Source organism: Schistocerca gregaria, chromosome 1, assembly GCF_023897955.1.
Source record: "Schistocerca gregaria isolate iqSchGreg1 chromosome 1, iqSchGreg1.2, whole genome shotgun sequence".
Lineage (NCBI taxonomy): Eukaryota > Metazoa > Arthropoda > Insecta > Orthoptera > Acrididae > Schistocerca > Schistocerca gregaria.
The window spans coordinates 171,609,740-171,616,311 of record NC_064920.1 but is presented as its reverse complement, the minus strand read 5'-3'; positions in this window follow the sequence as shown (position 1 = coordinate 171,616,311).

The window sequence follows — 6,572 nt, the reverse complement described above, 5'->3', positions numbered from 1 at the left end:
TTCTATAAAACCAGGTACATTATGTAAATTTTCTGGTGGACACATAGAGCATTAGAAACAGGGTAGAAATATCCTCAAGATTTTCTGAGTATTTTGCATTTCATCACATGTATATCCATAAATATAGAGTTTTGAAATCAAGTTAATCTTTTTGAAAAACCCTTTATTGTGTCTTGGCTATAGGCGTCGGACCTGAGAACACCTGTCTGCCGGCTGGAGTGGCCGAGCGGTTCTAGGCGATACAGTCTGGAACCAGGCGACCGCCGCGTCGTAGGTTCGAATGCTGCCTCGGGCATGGATGTGTGTGATGTCCTTAGGTTCGTTAGGTTTCAGTAGTTCTAAGTTCTAGGGGACTGATGACCTCAAAAGTTAAGTCCCATAGTGCTCAGAGCCATTTGAACCATTTGAACACCTGTCTCAAGTGCCACATAGTGGAAGTAAGTTTTAGCAGCAACATATTACATAAAGACCAAGTAGAAATATTAACTTATACTGGAGCTCTACTGCATCCTCTTGGTGCGACAGGCAACTAATTCATAGCAGGAGAATGCGTTCTAGTATTTACTTCTCGTGACTCACGTTAGAGGTCCATTTATTATCCATGCTGTAGGTAGAAAGAAAATAATTAAATTTGGTACAACGTGTTTAGAAACCCATTTATTGGGCTTTGTTTCTTTAGATGCACATGTCTCACAATTCTCTGGATAGTACAAACAATACTAGTAATTGAAGAATAACCTATACCTACCACGCATCTATTAGGTAATATGACACTAATGTTATATTTGAAATATGTTTCCACCAATAATAGCTTCTATACATTGCACGACTAGGAGATACACCCTATCAAAGATCATACATAGCACTTTACGTATTAAATTGTACAAGTATCACGAGATAAGTGGCAGCTGCACTAATAGTGGTTATGAAGATATGAAGGTCGATGTCATAAAATCCCATGGCAGACACTCGTAATTTCTCCACAGGAAGTCGCAGAACATCGACAGCTGGCCCGGGACGCAGTAGTGGCTGCAGCCTGGACAGGAACATACCAGCTCTGTCGGCGCGCTCAGCCGCAGAGGAACACACCCAGCAGACCAACAGCTGGCGGCATAGGACAGTACTCAGGGCATACACGCTCACGAGTATTTCAGCATTCTTGTCTGCTTGGGAAGTCAGGACTATGAGCCAATAGGCAGTGCAAGTCATAACGACGAAATCGCCCAAGACGGACAGTAGCAGGGCGGGTCCGAAGTGGAGGCTGCAGAGGCGGGCGCAGCGGTGGAGGGCCATCCTGGCGCGCTGCAGCCGCCGCACCTCCGCCCCCGCCACCTGCGCCGCCCCCGGCTGTCCTGCTCGCGTCGCCATCTCCTCCAGCTCAGCCTCGTTTCCCGCCGGTGGCAGGGTACTCCTCAGCAGCTGCTCACAGACGATGCCCATCCTATGTCGAAGCACCAGCACAACGGCGAAGCAATGGAGTCGCCAGATCGTGACGAAGCCTTGAATGCATAGAGTGGTGGTAGTTATTGGATCATGTTTGAAGAAATAGGGTGCTAGTACGCCAACTGGTATGACAACCCAGACAAGCACTGTAATGAAAAGCAAAATTGCTCTCTGGCGCATTTTGCGATGTATTTCCGTTCTGTAAGTGTGATGTCGCATGGCGAGCAATGCATCTACCTGTTGCAACAGTTCCATGACTCTAGTAAAGATATGGTGTCCAGTACACAGAGATCTGCATAAAATTGTAGCTGGCTCCAACACAGTCAGCAAAAGAAACAACACAATTATAAAACGCACTGTCATAAGAAACTGCGGGTTTGTTATGGTAAAATGCATTACTACATAACAACAATAAAGACCAGAGACACTTATACAGATAAGCCAAATGAAACATATGACGTAGTTGATGAGTCTCTTCAATGGCATTCTGAAGACACAAGATGTAGAATTTTTGCTATCGCTGATGATGGGAACAAAACCAAGCATTTGAAATGTAAGATACAACGGTGTCACTGCTCTTTCGAAGCTATGACCACTCATTTGAGAAACAAGACTGTATGTACTACTCATTATTCAACCAGCTCTACTCGTGTAAGCGAACTGCACTTACGGCTGAGTTAAGACCTATTTTTTCAGACAGGGCACATTTTGACAGTTCCAATTTTGTTAATGGGATAATGATCGAATGTTAATTTCACGAAAGCGAGTAAGGAGTCATTAATATTATTGAGTCGTTAACTTGAGAGATTAAAGACAGAAACATTACGATCCCTGTGTAAGCCTGTGGGAGTTTTTTTTATAGAACTATGTTACAGTCAATAATAAAGGCGAGTGTAAAACGTAGTACACATGTATCATAAGCCATCTACGAAATACGTTATATAGAAGTCAAAAGTTTCTAACCTTATAAATTAACACAGGACTTTTTGCAATGACAGGTAGTCTTTCACGAGGAAGACTACTGTTGTGTCTGATAATTAGTCTGGCTGTAGATACTTATTGCTAACTGTGCAAAGCAAGGACTATCAGCCATGTTGTATGATGGAAGATAAGAAGTCTTTTCAATTATATGGGACTACGATGCACCTATGCGCAAACATTTTTCTGTCTAGATCACTCTTTATCTTTTAGAATGGCAATTTACACATTTTTCTCGTTATCAGCTGGTATTGCCTCTGTAGGTATTACAATTGCCTCACGTATCTCGCACACCAAGTGAAACTGTTTTGTCATTCTTCAAAGATTCTTAATAACTCTGCAGGGACGTCGCGTACCCTAGGGTTTCTTTTCGCGCAAGTCTTTCAGTGCTCTCTCAAATTCTTCTTGCAGTATCATATCTCTTAACTCATCTTCACTCACTTACGCTTTTACTTCTATAACATTGTCCTCAAGTTTGTTTTCCTTATATGGACCCCATATGTACTCCTTCCATCTTTCAACTTTCTTGCACAACTCGTTTTATCGATATCTGTCAGAGAGTAGTTAATATAATCTTCAAAGAAACGAAAAACTATGAGTATAAATTACTGAACAGATGCACTACGTAGAACCAGATTTGATTGCAACTTTTCTCAGTCCGCAGACTCAGCTCTCCAGTATAGTTTACCTTGTGCCACCTTTACATTTCTGAATAACTACTGTAACCTACTTGTTGTGTTCATATCTTGGTTCGCCTCTACAAATCTTACTTGCCCACTTCCCTCCTTTACTAAACAGATTATTTTTTTCATGCCTTAGTATATGCCCTATCAAGTAATTCCTTGCTTTAGTGAAGTTGTGCGCTACATGTCTTTTATACCCATTTAGATGGAATAACTTTTCATATGTTTGCTGATTTATGCACCTAATCCCCTCCCCCCCCCCCCTGCGGGTTCGGGGGTAAGAATAGGCCCGCGGTATTCCTGCCTGTCGTAAGAGGCAACTAAAAGGAGTCGCAAACGTTTCGGCCTTAATGTGATGGTCCCCTACCTGTCAAAATTTTCTGTTAGTGTGAACCATTTGGCGAAGGACGCCTTACGTGGTGTATTATATATCCATCTTGCTCTAAGATCTGGCTCACCCGATATTGTCATGGAGTTGGACTTCCATAGAGCTTCCAGCCACATCTGCTGCAGTGTGTTCCGGGTAGTGTACAATCACTCCATAGTGCACTTCCATCTTTGCCCTCGTGATGTACATGGATATTTTGACACCCGACATCCAGCACGGTAGCCAGTCCGTTGTGGTGGGGTTGTCATGTACCCTCTTGGTGGTTGCCCCCTGACTACACATGGATAGCACTGCTGATGCAGGAGCTGCTACCTCCCTACATATGCCGAGGAGTAGATGCCTATCTCTCTGGGGCATCAGGACTCCCTGCAAAGGCCATTCAGCCAGGTGGTCTTTGCTGCGGCTGGCTGGGGCCCATCGGGAGAGCCCCTGGTCGAAGTGTGTGGCAGCAAGGCAGATGACCCGCAATGAAGCGTGGTACATCATCTCTCGCTGGTGGGACTCTACCAGCAGTCTCTAAGCGATCGAGGTCTAACCTCAACGGGAAGAAATTTGATCAGAGATCGTTTCCCTCCCTGGCCACTCCATGGGAGGAACGTATGGCTGCCGTCCGCGGTGGTCTAGCGGTTCTAGGCGCTCAGTCCGAAACCGCGCAACTGCTATGGTCGCAGGTTCGAATCCTGCCTCGGGTATGGATGTGTGTGTTAGTTAGGTTTAAGTAGTTCTAAGTTCTAGGGGACTGATGACCACAGATGTTGAGTCCCATAGTGCTCAGAGCCATTTGAACCATTTGAACGTATGGCTAAAGAAGGCGGTGGAGATTATTCACCCCAGTACCTCGTGTGTACACGAGTTGATGGGGAATCATTTATGTCGACCAAGCCCCAGTCTCTTGTGGAACGTTTAGAGGACAAGTTCGGGGAGGTGGAGGGCTTGTCCAAAATGCGCTCTGGGTCTGTTCTCATCAAAACAGCATCCTCTGCCCAGTTACAGAGTTGCTCACTTGAGACAAGTTGGGGGATGTTTCTGTCACCATCACTCCCCATAACAGTCTAAACATGTTCGAGGGTATTATATTGCACAGGGATTTTCTACATCAGTCCGACGATGAACTGCGCGCCAATCTAGAACGATGGGGTGTTCACTTCGTCCGGCGCGTCCATCGGGGTCCGATGGATAATCAGGTAGCCACTGGTGCCTTCCTCTTGGCCTTCAAAGGTGATGTTTTTCCCCAAAAGGTCAAGGTGATGGTTTACCGTTGCGACGTGAAGCCATATATCCCTCCTCCGATGCTTTGTTTTAAATGCTGGAAGTTTGGGCACATGTCATCCCTCTGTACTTTCGGCATCACATGTCGAGATTTTGGACGTCCTTCACATCCCAATACTCCATGTGCTCCATCTCCCATCTGTGTTAAATGTGGAGTACAACATTCCCCCTGCTCGCTGGACTGTAGGATCTTCCAGAAAGAATGGAAGATAATGGAATATAAAACCCTGGACTGCATGACCTACTCAGAGGCTAGGCAGAAATATGAGAGGCTCCATCCTGTGCCAATGACGTCAACGTACGCCGCTGCTGCAACGACGGTTCTTCCATCTCCTGTGTCTTCCCGTACGGTTGGTTCTCTGATTGGTCAGAATGCATCAGCCCCCCTTGGTTGTGGGGGGCACTTCACACCCTGTTGCTCCTGCTCCATCTTCTTCAGGAGCAACACCCTCTCAACCATCGGCGACATCAGCTACCCCTTCCCAGCCGGAGAAGTGTAAAACGTCTTCGGATACTCTCGCCAGTAAGGGGTCCCTTGGGAACCCCCCATCGCAAGTTCCGACTAGTGGAAAAGTGGACACCCGCAAGTGGCTAAAACAACCACCAGTCCCTGGTCGTAGGGCTTCACGGTCGTTGTCCGTCCCTGACACTGACCCAGCGAAGGTCGTGAAGCCTGACCACCGAAGGCACAGCGATAGAACAGAAGAGGAAGAAATTCCCCAAGGCTAAAGACATTGCGGTGGCACCCGTCCCACCGCTTCCTACAAGCTCTGTGTCTGAGGACAAGGTGCAGATTCTGGCGTCTGCTGAGGACCTCGATCTCACCGGTGCCTCAGACGTCGCGGAAAGCTTTATCACAGGTGCTCAATCGGAGGCAGCAGGTGACCCAGCGGCGTAATCTCCCTTCCAAGCCCCGTCACGCCTTTCTCAGCCATGGACAACACCATACTCCAGTGGAACTGCAGCGGTTTCTTCCAACATCCTAGCTGAGCTCCGCCAGCTTATCAGCCTTCACCCTTTCCTCTGCATTGCTCCTCAGGAAACTTGGTTTCTGGCAATGCGAACACACGCCCTCTGTGGCTACCAGGGTTATTATAAGAACCGGGCAGCTTATAAAAGGGTGTCTGGTGGCGTCTGCATCTATGTCCTGAACTCTCTTCACAGCGAGTCTGTACCTCTCCAAACACCTTTAGAGACTGTCGCTGTTCGGGTGCGGACGCCACAGGCTGTTACCGTTTGCAGTCTTTACCTTCCACTTGATGGTGATGTCGCGCAGCATGTCCTGGCTGCTCTAACAGCCCAATTGCAGCCACCTTTCTTGTTACTGGGCGACTTAAACGCCCATAACCATCTGTGGGGTGGGTCAGTGGCAACAGGTCGAGGCGCCATCGTTGACCATTTATTGGCGCACCTAGAGATCTCGATTTTAAATGATGGTGCCTTCACACACTTCAGTTTGGCTCATGGCGCTCTCACTGAATGGAGCAGTTTGTTTTCAAACCGCTTGGCAGAGCATTTTGCTCTGAGTTCCACTTCTACGGATTACCCTCTGGCCTTCCATTAAAGAGCGGATAGAACGTCGGAGTCTTTCTTTTCGTACCCACCATCCTGAATTGTACAATGTTCCATTCAGTGAGTGGGAATTTCGCAGTGCCCTCGCTGCTTGTATTGATACCCCTCCTGGGCCACATAACATCCACGTTCAAATGCTGAAACAACTTTCAGTAGACTGCCAGCGACGCCTCCTCGACATCTACAACCGCATTTGGGACGAAGGTGAGTTTCCATCGCAATGGCGGGAAAGGCTGGTT